A 19,508-nucleotide genomic window follows, 5' to 3' on the forward strand; every position below is an offset into this window, starting at 1 on the left:
CTTGACAGAGCAGTCGTCGTTATCATTGGAAGTCTCCCTTTGTGACACGTTTGACGGCTCACCTCCACTCCTCCCCGACGGCTGCGTTTAGCGCATTCGTGCAAAGGGCCGTCCATTGCTGCCTTTATTTGGTCCGTCCACCTCATGGGCGACTTTCCCAAAAATAATTAGCATAAGGGAAAATGACGAAGCCTGTTGCGGATAATTATTATGATTAATCACTCACCCCATTGATTGGGCTATGTGGTGAAGTAATACATCGATTATTAAAGTGCGCCTATACGACCGCATTGCGGTCGGTACATTCAACGCAAGAATGCGTAAAGTCCCTCTACTTAAACTAGAGTTAGACCAAAAAAAGTCTACAGCAATTTCGATAGCCGACGCAGTGCAAGTGTTATTTATACTCCATAATTTCATAGAAGTTTGACGTTTAAAATAACACTTGCACTGCGCCGGCTATCGAAATCGCTGCAGACTTTTCTTGGTCTAACTCTATACTGTGCACCGACTCGAACAAAACAAAATTAAACGCTACTAGCGACCCGCCCCGGCTTCGCACGAGTTACCCTTAACAAATTATACACCTAAACCTTCCTCAAGAATCACTCTATTGATAGGTGAAAACCGTATGAAAATCCGTTCAGTAGTTTTTGATTTATCGAACGTATTACAATATACAAACAGACAGATGACGCGGGGGAATTTGTTTTATAAGGTGTAGTGATGCGTTCATAGAAAATATAGAAATGCATCATTAATGGTGACATTACCACACTTTTCCACAGCAAATGCACAGCAGAGTCTGCTTAGTCTGACTCTTACGCTCGGTTTTTGTACGCAAAGGTTAAAGGTCACTCAGTTATGTGAATGCATACGGCTGCACAAAAGAAAGGCTTTCAATAGGAAATGAGAAATTAAAAAAAAATGGGGCCAAGATCACAATAGAAAACGCCAATAGGGAGTATTACTAAGAACTATTACCTATATAATATATGCCTTGATTTTATACACGAGCTTAGTTTTTGAAAGTCGGTTAAAAAAGTAGCCTACGTTCACAAAAATGGCTGAAGGATAGTAATAGGATATAAGTAATTTTGTACAATTAAATTCCTAAGTAGGTACCAATAAGTTAAGTAGGTCTTAATCTTAAGGATAGTCACATTTAGCCCAATGTTTACTAATCCTTATCAGTCAGGTGTTGTTTGCACCTATCCAAACGGGAAAATACTAACCGGTATTACTTACCACTTCGCCATTTAGATTAATAAAAGCAACTTATTACTTATTAGCAGACGTCATTAATTTTATAGCATTTTTGGTACAGCGGAGAGTGGTGTTAAGAGCCAACAGGAGTGGTAATTTCTCCATACAAACGTACTCGACTGTTTCCTCCGTGGGTTTTGATGCTAGAGCAATGATTTTTACAACACAAATTAATATTGTGAATATCTGTGTCGGACCGTTTTGCTTCTTTTGATACATATTTTTGTTTTTTAAGGCGCTAGAGCCCTTCAAAAATGGTCAAAATGGCCTCATTGACTATGCCGCAATCAGAGGCGTAGTATTCAAAACTGATATCAATTAGCCAAAAAAGCAAAACGGTCCGACACAGATAATTTCATAATCATTTAGATTTCCAAATTTAGTTACGATTGGTTAAGTTTTGGAGGAGAAAACAGTCGAGTAGAGAAACCTCGATTTTTGAGATTTTTACGCAGGATTTTTCGCCTTGTCCTTATCGTACTAGTTTTAGGAGCCGCTTCCGTTAACGAGACGGGTATATTTATATACCTAAATTATTTAAAACTCAGCTCCTGTTTCGTCTTAACGGATTAGTATAGATAATTCCAACAGAAATGGTAAATTAAGGTTAATATTAACGAAATTGACGCTAATTAATCATTAGGGTTGAAATTGTTTATACCAATTCCGTTAACACCACTCCGCTGCACCGAAAATGCTATAAAATTTACGATGTCTGCTTATTAGCACTAAAAAGGCACTGAAGAAAAGTCAGAAAAACTTCGTAAATATGTCCATGTGGAAATTTTCGCATTTATTTAATCTTTATTGCACAAGGAAAATGTAAAAACGTAAAAAGGCGAACTTAATGCTACCATGCAGTCAACTTTCGGGTAAAGTTGCTTGTGGAAAGAAAAGTACCTACAGTCAGCGATAAAAGCTTGTACCAAAAATTAAACTTTTGCCAAAAACTTAGGTATTTGTACAATATTGTGATTTGGTCAGGTTTTCTACAAACAAGAAGAGCATTAGCTAGCTAAGTTTTTTACTTCTTTCTTGTCAATTCAACATTCGTTGCGAATCTATTTTTGTAATCGTAATGATTGGAAGAAATATAAATGTCACTTCCATCCGCTGTCCGCTGTGAGCAGTAGAAGGACCCTTATCACACGGCCGATAAGGATTAGTTTCCTCAATCATAGATCTATCGTACCTACAGTAAGTAGGTACGTTACACGGAGATCGTGGCAATAGCAACAAAAAATACATCTATGTATACACCTATAGGTACGATGTGCGCAGTCGTAGATGGCCGATTTTATTTTATTTATTTTTATTTTATGTCTGTTTATGTTATGTTTTACTGTGTAATAAAGTTTAATATTGCACAGTAAAAAATATACAGTGACAAAAGACGGACTTCATGCTACACGGTATTCTCTACCAGTCAAGATTTTAATATTGTTACCGATTTTTTTTTGTCAGATATCGATATTTGTTATACATACAATATAAGCGCCATTTCACCGGATACTGTCCTAAAAATCTTTCTTTAGATTACGAAAACATATGGTAGGTAGGTACCTACATATTTAAAAGGATGCCGTTACAAAAAATAAAAATAATAACATTTTCTGGGGCTAGTCTAGCAGCTATATTATAATATAGTAATAGCTGCTACCGTAACGAACGCTGTACAATATATTATGCGTGGCAGATTACTCCGATATCTTCATTAACTTCGGATCATTATAAGATAAAAAAACTGAAGTAAGCTTGTGCGTACAGATTTGAAATAAAAATGCGTGTGAGTGTCGCGAACCATTCGGTTGGGAACGGAGTTGAAAGGTCGTGACGGAAACTCGTAACGGAAAACCCTTACACTTATTTCACATGCCTACTACTTTTCACGTCACATATGAGGAAATGTTCAAGTTCATGGAACACTTGGTTGTAAGTGTTGTAACGAAGTTAAGTATATACAGGGTGAAATTTAAATCACTGGCCATATTCATTCCCGGCACTAGGTTACACTTAAGGAATTTATTTAGCGAAAAAAAAGAGTACACTTTTTTTAATTTTCATTTTTCAATTTTTAAATATTTTCCACGAGTCGTGGTCACCCTATTACCACAAATGTAAACAAACCTAATAGTAGGTTTTAACAACAACATCAGCAAAACCCTTATCTGACCTTCACTAAACCTTATAATCGTTGCAATAGGGTCCACCCAGTTAGTGTTGGAGATGGTAGGCAGGTTTATCAATTTCGAGGGTAGTCTAAACTAAACCATTCCGCGCTAGCGGTAAACATAACGGTAAGCATAAATGATTAGTCACTCGTCACTCGCCAACCTTAAAATAATAATCGCGCGCGTACTAAGGTTAAAAAAAATGTTTTCGAACCGGGAATATTACGAAGTGGTACCGTGTTATTTATTAAGTGGTGAGTGTTTACGTGGTGCACAAAGATTATACGAAATGGAATCCGTTCCACGCCTTCGCAGACAAGGATTGAATCCAAGAGTACCATCTCGTGGGACTTTCGTTAATTGCGTCGATTTTTAATCAAATGTACGTAAGTTGATTCAATTTTTTAAATACGCCTGAATGCAAAGATTTCTGACCTAGTTTTTACTCATTGTTTTTAAGCCACGGACGTTTTGTTAATAATCATTAGTCAGAAATAACATTTTAGATTAAAAATAGGTTGCCTTTGCATTTTGACGGTTCTAAGCCCGTTAATATGAAAGGAAAAATTAGCAACTTATGTAGGTAATCTCGCTGCAATAGGGTTGATAATTGGTGACGCGGTTGCAAACAGCGGGAGGGGCGGAGTGTCAATGACCTTAACTGATAAGAGAGAAGCGGGTGTAGTGGGTAGTTGTCGGTTCACCATAACGTACGAGGTTTTTAGGACAACTTGATGATGAGTTATTTCGAAAAAAATGTACTGAGCGGTATTAAAAGAAAAAACACGTGTTTAATATTTTTTCGAGTTCTTTCGGTTGTTTCAATTTGGCCAGTGAATTAAATTTCACCCTGTATAAGAATTTTCGCCTAGTTCCAAAACTAACGAAATTCGATAAATAATTAATTATAATTGGTAAAATTCGAAACAGGTTTTAAAGCACGTGATTAAGAATACGTATTTAAGTTAATCTTGCGCAAAAAAGTGCCACTGTTACCTCCCATCGCGATACGAGTAGCCCTTTACAGTGTAGTCCAGTCAATAAATCCCTGGGATTTCTTTGTTTTTAACCGTATAAAAGGAATAGATTTTCAATTCGTAGGATTTTGTTTTGTTTTAAAAACCTGTAAAAAATTCAAACGAGAAATCCCCAATCCGTATTGGGATCATAGCCCAAGCCCTCTCGCGCATGAGAGGAGGCCTTATGTGCCCAGCAGTGCCGTATATAAGCTAAATTATTATTCATTATTAAAAACCTGTAACAAATTATTTTAAGGTGTTTTCAAGTTGTTGATAACTGTAAATTTTTCCCTTCTCATGTCAGTATAAACTAAGCCTAAGGTATTATTTTGAGTAAGTATATGCAAATTAATAAAAAAATGTTTGATGTCTATCAATAATCGAATGAATGAAAATGTTTTTCACACATTTTATATGAATAAAAAAATTACAGAAACGAAATTGAAAACTCATTTATTGTATAATAAGTGTTATAAAATGTATACAAAACTAAAATTAACTACAACTAAAAACTAAAGCTAAAAAATTAAAAATACCTATCAAAATTTGAAACGAAATATTTTTAAACATTATTTGAGTACTATTAGCACCATCTCTTATTATAGAAAAATATTTCGTCGTACATTTTCTAGTAAAAAAAAATACCACTAAAAACATTTTCATGTAAAATGTTGCCAAGACGAAACCACACTCTCAAAAACACTCGCACTGTCAAAAAGTTATCAGGACCCCTATTCGACAAGCGTCGTATGACGTATCGTGTTGATCTCCCGTTGATGGGGGAAAAATCATAAGTTCTCGAATACGTACAATGTCAAAATTTTACATTAACAATCCACAGTTAGGGTGACAAGCAAACCAAACCGAACCACCCTTAGTTTAGAGTTGAGTTTTGGTTGTACCTAATGATATTATCCACCGTTGATGGAATCAACACTCAGTATGCGATAAAATCAACAGTTGATTTGACGTGGATGCGAAATCTAACAGTTGCACAGTCATGTCGAATTTGGCCCCAGATCTCTTGTAGAACCAAGCTCAAGCCAAGCTTCTAACTCTACAAGCCCTAACTTCACAAACTCTGCACCTTTATATTTTTATTTTAGCCATTTAATTGCTAAATATATATTTTTAATTTAGTAGTGAGAGTTTTTTTTAGTTTTAAAAGTCTTCGTTGGTTGGGCTACCTATCAGTGACTCATACGCAATGTACAGTAATTACGGTACAGTCAGCAGCTGAGGTTGCTAAGCGGGCGGGAAGGACTTCGACTTTTTCAAGGTAATTTTGAACACCTCGCCCGCTTGGCAACTTCTGCTGCTGACTGTATTTTATCTTATTCCTTATAATTTGCTATATTTCATAATCCGAGTGGCACGTTTACTTTAAAATCTGATATTGATTTGATTTGACACGAAATGTATCTTGCTTGTAGGTGTCCAAAAATATGAACGCCCCGCCGAACGCTCCGCTCCGAGCGTCCACTCAAGCCTTACACTTAGGGCAGCCATTCTCAAAGTGTGTTCCGCGGAACCCTAGGGTTCCGCAAAGTCTCTGTTGGGGTTCCGCGAAAATACTTGTAATAATAAGAAAAAAATCAGCACTTCTATAGGTATATCTGGTCCACAGTGACGAACATAAATTTTTAATTTGGGGTTCCGTCAAATATTTCGCTTTCCAAAAGGGTTCCGTCACCAAAAAAGTTTGAGAACCGCTGACTTAGGGTGTTTAAGGCCTATAGTCCGTTTTTTTTAGCATTAGAAAGAACTTCGCAGAAGTTTGCTTGTGGTTCTAAATCTGGCACTTTTAGCGGTGACAATTTGAAGTAAATTATATGTACTGACCATGCTACATTAGATAATTTAATAATTATTAACAATTAACAAGCCTGATAAAAACTGCACGCTTGCTTCTGCGGAGTTCTTTCTAATGCTAAAAAAAACGAACTATAGTACAGACTACATATTTACTTTATGGGCGTAGGTACCTACTATTTATGCCGCGCATGTAGAAAACGCTAGTTCGATCCCAGCCTTAGGCACTGGAAGCATGGCATCTATCCTTTAATATCAAGTCGATATCCGATTTTTAAAGTTCGAATACCGCTTTTTACAAGTTCACAAAGTTGTTGCTAAAGTACAAAACTTGTATTACCTGTATCAAGTGCCATTTTAAAAAGCAAAATACAGGGAGAAGGGTGTTGGTTGATCGTTATGGATGTCATGGGCAATATGGTTACGTAACTCGTGTGATTGATAATGATAATGACCGAACCTACTGGTGTTCGTGCAAATTTTTTATCATTTCTTTTAAAAGAATACCTCATCATAATAATATAATATTAAAACTAAAGTTAAAATTTTGGAATCTTTCGCTTGCTCGGTTATCAATATTAGCATGAGCGGTTAAACAACAACTTGGGCAAAGTTTGTAAAACAAATAACTATTTCCTAGTTTTCATGTACTTACTTATATAGTCATCTTCTCATATTCAGGCTCTGAACATAATCTCAAAGCAAACACATTTTCCCAATTCCGATTGTTTGGTGACCTTGACCGCCCGCTGAACTCTTAAGGTCAAGGAACAACCTACTAGTAGGTAAAGCTATAGCCTATCTAGATTAGTGTTGGTAGGAGTAGAAACTCGAGTCTATCGAGTCTAAATTTGATGAACTCGTTTTTATGAACCTCAGCGCATACAAATTTCAGAATCTTTGAACTCCCGAATCGAATACTTTATTGGGGCTTTTTTACGGTTCCGTTCCGTAAAAACATAATAAAATTAATATTTAAGTGGAGCTCCCATACAACAAACGTGTTTTTTTTGCCGTTTTTTTTCGTAATGAAACGGAACCGTTCGTGCGCGAGTCCGACTCGCACTTGACCGGTTTTTAAGCTGCAGTTCCCAAACAAATTGCAATCGGGTTGCGGGTTGTATAGTCGCACCAATAAAAGTCTGCAGCGGATTTGATAGCCCACGCAGTGTAAGTGTTATTTATACGTCATCATTTCATAGAAGTTTGACGTTTAAAATGACACTTGCAGTGCATGGCTATCAAAATCGCTGCAGACTTTTTACGGCCTGACTATAGTCCCTCTTTATCGGCCCTTATAGTTAATCAAAATTATAGTTAATCAAATAGTTATTAATGAATCCAGACATCACGAGATCTGGATCAAGGGCCCAGACTGCATCGCGAGCTATAATGGGACATTGTCATTAGCCAAGACCAACTGCCAGACGTCTATTCTTGTAATTACACATTCGACAATCAACCTTATGTTATAACCTGGCCCGACTATAAAAACACCACATTTTATATCCATTCACATTGCAATTTGAGTCTTAAAACTGTGTTACAGAGTTCATTATACAACTCCAAACGATAATTCTCAAACCCTTTTGGGTTTTAGACTACGTATTTCTTTAAATCTCAGATGCGGTCGTGTTCGGTCTAATTACTTCACATTAGAGTACAGTTTCGTTAAGCAAGGGTGTAGTAGGAAGTGCCCATTGATATGTTGTGTGTCAGGTGCATTGTTATGTAACGTCAGTTCACGTTCAGGCAAGTCACGTGGGTTGCGTAACACAAGGGTGGGAGTGGGAGGGTATTTTTGGGTCGTACACATTTTATAGTATGCTTAACTCTTTCGCGTCTTTCCTGTAGACATCGCAAAGTTTACGCTGCAGTCTGCACTCTTACAGGCGCAGGAGGGATACATAATTTAAGTACTTAAGGCTCTAATAAGAAAAACGGGATATACCGGGTGTGGCCTGAAATATGAGCAAAAAATTAAACTGTAGGCTGTAGGTACTCATCATACTGACCAACATTTGTTCAACGACTTTTAAAAATAACTTGTGGTTTGATTTGGAATACACTTTAAAATTTATTCTAAGACGCAATGTATTGCGAATTTTGTTATGTTTATTTGTTTAAGGCGTGACAAGCAACGTCAATTACAATGATATGGCGTGGCGATGGCGTCCATTGAAGATAATATTTATTTTGTATGAAAAATAGGGAGTCTAAAATATTTCATAATTTTTTAAAGTTGTTGAACAAAGGTGTCACCGTTTGAGGAGTACACTCTATGTTTTAATTATTTGCTTGTGTTACAGGCCACACCCGGTATGTGTACCAGCGGGATATAATAGATCCATTTTTATCGCCTGTCACTAGGCCCGTCACATTCGCACTTACATACTAGTTACAACGTGACAGGGATGGTGACAAGCGATAAAGTTTAGTTATGTCACTACCTGTGACTTCCTATAATTGGCTTCCTGTATCTATCACAATTTCTATGTTAGTGTCATAGCTGTTGGATCTCCAAATGAATAAAAAAAATGTGGCCATGCTACCGCCGCAGAATCGTTAACGTTTTTCCAAAGAGACCTTTTTCTAAAATTAATTATAAATTAGGTAGGTAATTATTTTATAGCTACCGGGAATCGGCCGATTTTATTTTTATTTTTATTTATTGGTTTACCAGTAACTGTTACACTGACGCATAAATGCTTAATAACTAAGAGCTTAGTGTACAATAAAATTGAGGTAAACACTGCATGCAAATTAAAATGTATTACCAAGCGTTTAATTACTAACTTATTACTTAAATACTATGCTGTGAAGCCGACGTTTAAGCTTGTTTAAAGGAGTGCAAAACATATCAATTTTGTTATGGTTGTTATGCAACTTACATAGTCTTGGGATGGGGGAATTAGATCCAAGGACAGTCCTTCGGAAAGGTAGGGATAAAAGGTTAATAAAAGCTAAAAGGTACTCTAAATTTAAATTTTGACAATTTATAGAACCACTTAAATTTTTTGATAAAACTGTTAAATCTAAATTTTAAAGAGAAATTAAGCTTCAGTAAGTATGCTTATAAGCTTCGATAAGCTTACGCCCTAGTTTATATGCGCCACCTAGTTTAGCGCCGAGTGTCTCGACACTTCATTTGGTCGTAAATCTCGAGGAGCGACGAGACGTCGCCATCATGCGTCGATGGGGACACATCAGCTGTTTGTCACATGCCGATTTAATACCTATTGGTTAGTAGTAGTAGTAGTATTAGTCTCTCTCTTTATTGTACAAAAAGACATATTAAAAATAACAGAAAAAATATTGAATCAATATAAATGTTGTATAAAAACTTATAAACTAAAATTATACTAAATTAATAAAAATAAAACCTAAACTACAATAAAAAATCGCCCCTCGGCAGGGTACCATAGACGCTGGCAGCATTACCTCGCTGAATTGCAATGCTTATGCGTTGTGCGAGGAAGCTGCCAGCCCTACGGTCCCCAGTTACATCCAAAACAACATACAATTAGTAAGAAGTACAAAGGCGAACTTATCCCTTTGAGGGATCTCTTCCAGTTAACCTTTGAGTAGATAAGAGGAGAGAGGGAGGGAGGGGGAGGGAGGTTAGTTAACCCAAAGTTAACCAGGTAATTTTATATTACGCAAATTTAATATATATAACTGTATGAAAAACAGTGCGTGTTGGGCCCAATGCTTGTGGGTTCAATCACACAAAATAACAAAATTATACCTTTAAACGAGCAATACTTGTATATATATATATTTCGAGGATCTCGGAAAAGGCTCTAACGATTTCGATGAAATTTGCTATATAAGGGGAGTTTCGGGTTCGTATCGTATCATTCGTATCGTATCTCTGGGAAAAATGCGCGTTTTCCCAGAGATACGATAGGTCGTATCTCTGGGAAAACGCGCATTTTTGAGTTTTTACCTAGATGTTTTCCGAGTAAAGCTCGGTCTCCTAGATATTGACATTTGTAATCGATCTGACTTAACTACTGTATGCCATATTATAAGTGCCAGATGAAGCTTGGTTGCCAACTGCCAAGTCATAGTTCGGAAAATCTAAGCGATTACTTCTAAACGCTTTGAATGCTACGCGAGGCCTACGGCGTAGAGGCGGCTACGGCTTCCTGGGCTACGAAAAAAAATGAAACATATCCAACTATTCCAGGGCTATAACCGCGAAAATCGAAGTTCGCAATGGGGATTTTTCTCTGTCACTCTAATTACGCCTTCATTGGAGTAAAAGAGAAAAATCCCCACAATTTGCGAACTTCGGTTTTCGCGGTAGCCCCTCAGCTATTATAGCGTGACGTGCCGGTACGCGTTTGCGTTAAGTGTCATTTTTCTATGAGATTATGAGGTTCCAAAACGCCCCGCTTGGCGCGCTGTTCAAAATCACATACAAAAATAGATAGACATAACACAAACGCGAACGCTCGTCACGTAATCGAATCGAAATTTACACTAGGGATTATGGTACCAGTTGAAATTTTTAGTTCTTTAGGTGATCGCTAGAGGCAATGTACAATAACTCCATACATTTTCCTTAATTTTCTCACTGACTGTCATTTACGAAACTCATGGTTACTGGCAACTATATCTATGTAGTGTAGGGAATATAAATGTTCATGCCAAGTTTTATAAGTATACTTGGTCAAACAAATCTTGTCAGTAGAAAAAGGCGCGAAACTAAAAGGACGATAACCCTTCGCACCTACATTTTTTTAGATTTGCCGCCTTTTTCTACTGACAAGATTTGCTTTTACCACAGAATAAATAATAGTACTACCGTACAGAAAGGAAACTTCCTACAAAATCCTTCCAATCTACAAAATCCTACAAAATCTTTCCTTTTTTATGTATATTGTTTAGAATTAAATAAAATAAATAAATAAATAAATAAATAAAACCGAAGTTTGACAGCGGTTCAGGGTCGAATCATGCTATCCCTTTCTAATATATGGCACTATCCCTTTCGGCTATTTAGGGGTGTCAAAATTCAAGTGATTATCTTATCTGTGGTCGTGCACGCCAAAGGAAGTCAAGTGGTGGCAACCCTAATAATTGCTCGGAGCAATGCTGAGCCGAGCGGAGCCGAGTTTGGCCGATCTCAGGAGATTCGCACCCCTGCTTTTACCATCTATACATATAATTCGAGCATCGTTTTTTAACTTCGTTTGTATGGGAGCTGCATTTCGGCGACGGGTCCATAAACTATTTAAGTAATATCGGATCACCCCAGTAAAATCCTACATTTTTATTTATGTCGCTATGTCGCTAACCCCTTCGCTGCCAAAGCTGGGAAAACCTAAAGGGAGGAATGTTGGCTCCGAGCCAGCCCGGCGGTTACCATCCTGCAAGTAGTGACGTCAGGCAAGGGTGAATGGATTTACTTAATGATATATTTACGGCTTGGTGTTCATTAACAGCTGTTTAAGGGTGATAGAGTTAGACCAAGAAAAGTCTGCAGTGATTTTGATAGCCCACGCATTGCAAGTGTTATTTATACGTCATAATTTCATAGAAGCTTGACGTTTAAAATAACACATGCACTGCGTGGGCTATCAAAATCGCTGCAGAATCTACACACAACGAACGTCTAAACGTCTTTACGTAGTTTTGAACCATACAAGATTATGGACAAAAAAGGCAAATCCAAATCAGATCCGTCGAATGAAAAACACTTTTTTTATGCACGATAAAAGCATTTCACAACAATGATTTGACAACTTTAAATATTCCTAATTTTTAGGCCTTGTTAAGTTAGTTTATAATATGCATGTTATATAATATTTTTACTGAAATAAATATCCGTATAACCCCAATATGCTTTATTAAAATTATATGTAATAGGTAAGTACCTACTTATCATACACACAATACATGTACTTAAATAGGTATGCATAATAAGTACCCAATAAAGATAAAAAATAATTATATAAATTATATTCCGTTTTCTGCATGTTTAGTTTAGATCAATTTTAGATAATAATGAAATCTTTATTTAAACTATAGTTATTTGTTTTACAAGGGGGCAAAGCTGTTGTTTAACCGCTCGTGCTAATATTGATACCCGAGCAAGCGAAAGATTCCAAAATTGAACCACGAGCGTAGCGAGTGGTTCGAAATGGAATCTTGAGCGTTGCGAGGGTTTCAAAGCACGAGGGTTAAACAAAATTTGCCCCCGAGTGAAACACAAAATTTTTTGCCACACCAACCCGAAGAAAATATTAAATGTAAAATATCAAACAAAATCAAATCAAAATGAATGTTATTAAATATTTATCATCCAAAATCATCATTTAAAATCTACCAGCAAACATAAGAAAACAACTCAAAATTTGCATTTGATTACTTTGCCTCACATGTGTATAAAATGCAACTTTGCTATTCGTTTTTGAAGTGCAAAGTAATTCTTTCCGAGCTGGTGTGGTGAAAAGACTTAAACTAGTGCCTACGCCCATTCTTGGGATTAGTTGTCAAGCGGACCCCAGGCTGCATGAACTGCGGCAACATAATAATCCGAGGAAGAACCCGAAGAACAAGAATAGAGATCTTTATTTGCCAGTATAATTACTCGTATTATGTATAGTCGAATAGAATATTATATATATACAATAATAATAAATAAACACTTAAATACGAGTAGTTACGATCAAAATAAAATACACACGGTACGCGTATCTATTGATAATTTAACAATTTGATACGCACCCATACAACCATTTCTAGTCGCCGTTACGACGCGGTGTTGACACATCTTGTGTCGACACCGTCTGTTTCGGTCACAATTCCAGTCACAGAGTCGTCGCCGTGTCGACACAGTTACCAGAAATGGGGAAGGGTCGACACATGACACAAAGTGACATAAAGTGTGGTCGCCGTGTGCACACATTGTTTCGGGTTTGCGACTACTTTATGCCAAAATCATTCGTTCATTCGTTCATTTTGTTCCTGTCAAATGGAAACTGTCAGATGGAAAAATGCTTAAATAAAAATAAGTGACATTAATACGCCATCTCTAAAACGGATTACAAGACGTAATTATATATTGTTTGCATTTATATTACAATAGGACTTAAATTATTATGGGGAATTAAACTGCTCGAGTGATTTGATAAACTAAGTGTAATATAATCAACGCGCCACCACATTGTTTTAGTTTAGCCGGAAATGAAATTGTTTACTTCTCAGTGCCTGTGTTCATAACTATATTATTTGATGCATTTTTAGTACTTCGATGCGTATACTATACTTAAATAACAGAAATAACGCTTTACATACTACGAAACTTGTTAATTATGATGTATAAATATGGTTTAAGGCTGAGAAATATTGCAGTCACAAAGTAGTCGCAAATGTTTCGACTTTGTGTCGACTCTGTGTTGACACATGACACGCGCTGTCAAAAGTAATAACAAAGTTACTGGATTTGCAAAATGGCTCCTTGTGTTCATTCGTTTTCAGATATTCTCAAAGTGTAAGAGCCATGCCGTGGAATAAAAAAAGTTAATACTCATATTTTAATCGCGATTAATTTAGTCGACCTAACATAGATTGAAATTGCATTAATCTGAATATTAATCGAATAAATTATCGATTAAATCTCGATTGAAAGTTGACAGGGGGACATTTTTGTACGTAAATGGAATAGGATTTGCATGTAAATATTTCCCACCTTTTCGGGGCGGGGACAAATGGGAACACACAATTTTTGGATGTATTCCCATTTATTCCCGCAGGGAACAGATGGAATAGTATTTGAAAGTAAATATTTCCCATTTTTCCCCCCCTTATCGGGGTGGGGACAAATGGGAACACACAATTTTCAGATGTATTCCCATTTATCCCCGTAGGGAACAGATGGAATAGGATTTGCATGTAAATATTTCCCAATTTTCCCACCTTTTCGGGGTGGGGACAAATGGGAACACACAATTTTCGGATGTATTCCCATTTATACCCGTAGGGAACAGATGGAATAGGATTTGCATGTAAATATTTCGCATTTTTCCCCCCCCTTATCGGGGTGGGGACAAATGGGAACACACAATTTTCGGATGTAATCCCATTTATCATTTATCCTCGCAGGGAACAGATGGAATAAGATTTGCATGTAAATATTTCCCATTTTTCCACCTTATCGGGGTGGGAACAAATGGGAACACACAATTTTCAGATGTATTCCCATTTATACCCCTAGGGAACAGATGGAATAGGATTTGCATGTAAATATTTCCCAATTTTCCCACCTTTTCGGGGTGGGGACAAATGGGAACACACAATTTTCGGATGTATTCCCATTTATCTCCGCAGGGAACAGATGGAATAGTATTTGCATGTAAATATTTCCCATTTTTTCCCACCTTATCGGGGTGGGGACAAATGGGAACACACAATTTTCGGATGTAATCCCATTTATCCTCGCAGGGAACAGATGGAATAGGATTTGCATGTAAATCTTTCCCATTTTTTCCACCTTATCGGGGTGGGGACAAATGGGAACACACAATTTTCGGATGTATTCCCATTTATCTCCGTAGGGAATAGATGGAATAAGATTTTCATGTAAATATTTCCCATTTTTTCCCACCTTTTCGGGATGGGGACAAATGGGAACACACAATTTTCAGATGTACTCCCTGGCGTGACAATGTGACGTAACGTGACAGGTGCGACATTTCGACAAGTCTCATTGTTGCTGACGTCACAGGCATCCATGGGCTACGGTTATCGCTTACCATCGGGCGGGCTGTATTCCTGTTTATCACCATCATTGTATTATTTTTAAAAACTTTATTATATCGGCAAAAACAGGTATTTCTTTTGCGATGTTTATGATGATAATGATGGAAATTGTCACAAGATTTCAAAGAACTTTCGGTAATTCTTGAGTTCTGTGTCGGAATTTCGTGACAATTGTCGTATTTCTTGTGACAAATGTCATTAGCTTCGCAAAATAAGTACTTATTAACTGGCGATATAGTGGAGTTTTTTTTTAATTAACATGTTGGTGGCAAACAACCACACCGCCCGTCTGATGGTAAGAGATTACCGTAGCCCATGGAGGCCTGTGACTTCAATCACAGTGATGTAGACAATAGGGAATATTAGACAAAGCTCTGCGTAGGTGGCACTAGTAGTACACATACAGTAAACAAACATGCGTCACTACGTCACTCACATATCGCCTATCGTGAAACACGACAATCGAGGGTTCGGTTTCTGCCTCTCTATCACTCTCGCATATTCGAGCGATAAAGAGGCGGATAACTAAATTTCGATTTTCGCGTTTACCGGTAGGCACTTGTTAACAAACCGCCTTGATGCATCAATGTCATATTTTATTGTCTTTGAAAACTTGTCAAAAAACAGTTTAAGGCACAGTATGTATAAGTTAGTCTATGAATTTACTGATTCGGGAGTGCTGCACTCTGGCGGCAGAACATTGCAGTAATATACCCTATTGTTGGACCTGTCACGCCCTAAAACCTATAAAACAATATTCATGACGACTTTTATGACAACATGCGTAGCCGCCATCTTGGATTATAAAATGGTCATCATTTTCGAATACTGCACTCCCTAAAACCTATAAATCGACATCCGTGACGACGCAAGTTATCTTTATTTTCAGATCTAACCAATTGCTACAGAATACAAAGGACAAAAAAAGAAGCAAGGAGGTAATGAAACAAGCAAAAATACTGATGATTCCTCGACGCAATTGGATGATTCTTAAATTGTGTCCAGATTTTCTTGTCATAAAAGTTTTTATTTTTCACATGTAACTCACACAAGCTCCGTGACATTTCGACCTTGTAATTTTTTTAATGTTTTTGTTTATATATGCGTATCTCACTAGAATAATATAATCAAGGTATGTTTATGTTTGATGGTTGAAATAGTAACTCTAAAAATTATATTTGTGTCTTATATTCCTGCCGAGGACTTTTATTTTTCCTTTTCCTTCTACACAAGTTAGGCCAAGTAATAAGAATTTAGGACTCTCAATTTTATCATGACTTCTACATCAGTAAAGCTAGGTACGAGGCCATGTTTGGTATCGTTTTCGTATAAATTCACAGTACCAAATTTAGTTATGGTATCACATTGACACCATTCCGAAGTAAAAAAAAATAAACTTATTAAAATACTTTCTTTTAAACTCCTCTTCACGCTTAAACTGCTGAACAGTTTTAATTTAAAGGTACACATATATTTTGAGTCCCGAGACAGGACATAATAAGTTATCTCAAAAATCATCCTTTAAAGGTGTGAAATGTGGTGCAGGGGGAAATTCAGAATTGAATTCTTGAAGTTAATACTTACTGTTTAAGTTTAGGTTTGAAGTCATGTTTTTTATCATTTTCAACTAAATCAAAGATGTAGAATTGTAGACCATCCCAAATTTCGTATAAATCGGTTCAGCGGTTATTGATTGTCCGTACAAATTTTCACGCCACTTTTCACACCTTCAAAAGATGATTTTGGTTATAAGATCTATCCTATGTCCTGTTCCGGGACGCAAACTATTTCTATACCAAATTTCAACGAAATCGGTTCAGTGGTTAAGCGTCAAGAGGAGTTTAAAAAATACCGGCCAAGTGCGAGCCGGACTCGCGTATTAAGGGTTCCGTACATTAAGTCCGCCTCGCGCTTGGCTGCACATTTCTAATAGGTTTTCCTGTCCTCCTAATAATCGTGATAGGTAAAGGACTATTTTGTGTATTTTTTTCAAAATTTAAGACCTAGTAGTTTCGGAGATAAAGGGGGGGGGCAATGGTCATTTTTTGGGTATAAAATCAATTTGTTTACGTTATATGTCCGTCTTTGGGTCCCTAATTTACATATATGTACCAAATTTCAACTTAATTGGTCCAGTAGTTTCCGGGGAAATAGGCTGTGACAGACGGACAGACATACAGACGCACGAGTGATCCTATAAGGGTTCCATTTTTTCCTTTTGAGGTACGGAACCCTAAAAAAATTGTTTTTAAATTTTGTGGAACACGGCCTAGCACCTTCACTGATGTAGAGATCAAGATAAAATTGAGAGCCCTAAATAAAGTTTCAAGAGCGGATATCTCAAAAACTATTCAATATATGGAAGCATTCGTTGCCTGACCTAGTAGCGTATTGCATTTCTTTAAAAAGTTTGCTGTAAAAGGTTGACGGGTGTTGGGTGTTTATATGGTTTTGGTCGATTTTTATCATTCGCATCGCCCATGATGACTTACTAGAATTACGAGCACACGAGACACTAATAGTAGTTTGACAAACCTTGGTTTTCAAGAGGTATTTTATATTGACATTTGCTGTCACAAATTTGCTGTCAGATTTAGTCGCAAACCGCACGCAAAGTGCACACAAATGTGTCGACACCTTGTTACGGAAAAGTGTACACACGGCGACGACACTTTGTTTCGAAACAATTCTAGACACATTGTGTGGACTCTGTTACGACACATCTGACATTTAGTTACCACTTTGATGATTCTGCGACTGGAATGGTTATATGGGCAGCCAATGCCTACATAAATCATTATTTAACTATTGTAATGCCTGGGCAGTAATAGGTATATGATGACGCGCCATGTTGCGGAATTTCATTGGAACTAATTTTTTCATACTAATTAGTGAACCGTCACCATATACTTGACATTGACAATGACCATATCTAATACCTTTAACCCTTTACCAGGCTAAGGGATATATATTTCCCACATACGGGTACTTCGAACATGTGTTCTATTTTCTATCAGTAAGTTTTCTATCAGTAAGCAGTCTTACTGATAGAAAATAGGTTCAAAAATGACAATCGAATGTCAGTACATTCGATTGTCATTTTTGAACTGTCCGCCTGGTAAAGGGTTAACCGAGCAATTCTTGTTTATTTATAAATATTATAGATCTCGGAAACGGCTTTAACGATTTCGATCAAATTTGCTATATGGGGATTTTCTAGGGCGATAAATCGGCGATAAGGCGAAAAGAGTTTTTCTGTTTCCTGATCAAAGCTCGGTCTCCCAGATATTATATCCTATTATATTTCGGGGATCTCTGAAAAAGCTCTAACGATTTCGATGAAATTTGCTATTATGGGGGTTGGGCGTTAAAGCGATCTAGCTACGTCTTATCTCTGGGAAAACGCGCATTTTCGAGTTTTTATATGTTTTCCGATCAAAGCTCGGTCTCCCAGATAAATTACAAAGTATATACTTATTTTACCTACTTACCTAATATTCTATAGAAATTATTATCCAGATAACACTTGTAACACGTATTTACACAATCGTCCACCTTCGTCATAAGGACGTGTTTTCGAACGGCCCGCTAAAGCGCGGGGACAACCGCCAGGCAACCGCGACAACCTCGGACAGTTGTTGGCAACGGACTGAGGGTGTTTTGGCACGGTCGGCGGCAGTACACTGCAGTATGCAGTTATTGTGCACTGTGAAGGTTCCGTGGTTGAAGAAAAGGTGGCTTGAAAAACCATTTTTGGTATAGTGAATGTCTGAAATGATCGCTATAAAAAAGTTAGCTTCTGTTCAAATACCTAAATAACGACATGTTAAATACATGAATTTTGGTCAAAATATCGATACGTTATTTCTCTTGGCGAAAAAGACATTGCAACGAATAAAAAGTAGTGTTTTTTTTCATTTACAGATAAATTTGGAGAGTTCCTTCCTTCTTAGACCGGTTTCGCACTACGTCCGAATCCGATCCGAACCCGTGAAAATATGGTCCGTAGTAGCCGTAGAAGCGTAGAACTATTTCTATGGTAAGTTACGCACTAGATCCGATCTCCGTCATCCGATTTCTTTCCGTCATTCAACGTGTGCGGTGCGTAACTTACCATAGAAATAGTTCTACGGCTACTACGGACCATATTTTCACGGGCTCGGATCGGACGTAGTGCGAAACCGCTCTTACATTGCACTCGCGACCAAAATGTATGAACGAAAGAATGAAATGTATGAAAATGAAGCGCGCTGCTTGCGTCCAGTCGGCTCCAGTCCAACGGCCTCATACCACAGAAAAAATAATAGTACTACCGTACAGAAAGGACACTTCCTACAAACCCGAAGTTTGACAGCGATTCAGGGTCGAATCATGCTATCCCTTTCGGCTGTTTAGGGTTGTCAAAATTCAAGTGATTATCTTATCTGTGGTCGTGCACGCAAGGAAATCAAGTGGTGCCAACCCTAAT

General features: G+C 37.3%; 1 protein-coding gene across 1 annotated transcript in view; it reads right to left on the minus strand.

The window, feature by feature from the left end:
• LOC134670938 (multidrug resistance protein homolog 49-like) overlaps positions 1-18,681 on the minus strand; it is a 73,097-nt gene extending 54,416 nt beyond the window's left edge. The window contains exon 1 of the mRNA XM_063528772.1: positions 18,532-18,681. The gene's annotated coding sequence lies outside the window, so the exon portion shown is untranslated. The remainder of the gene's footprint in view (positions 1-18,531) is intronic.
• Positions 18,682-19,508: the final 827 nt, after the last annotated feature.

Source organism: Cydia fagiglandana, chromosome 14 (assembly GCF_963556715.1).
Source record: "Cydia fagiglandana chromosome 14, ilCydFagi1.1, whole genome shotgun sequence".
Taxonomy (NCBI): Eukaryota; Metazoa; Arthropoda; class Insecta; order Lepidoptera; family Tortricidae; genus Cydia; species Cydia fagiglandana.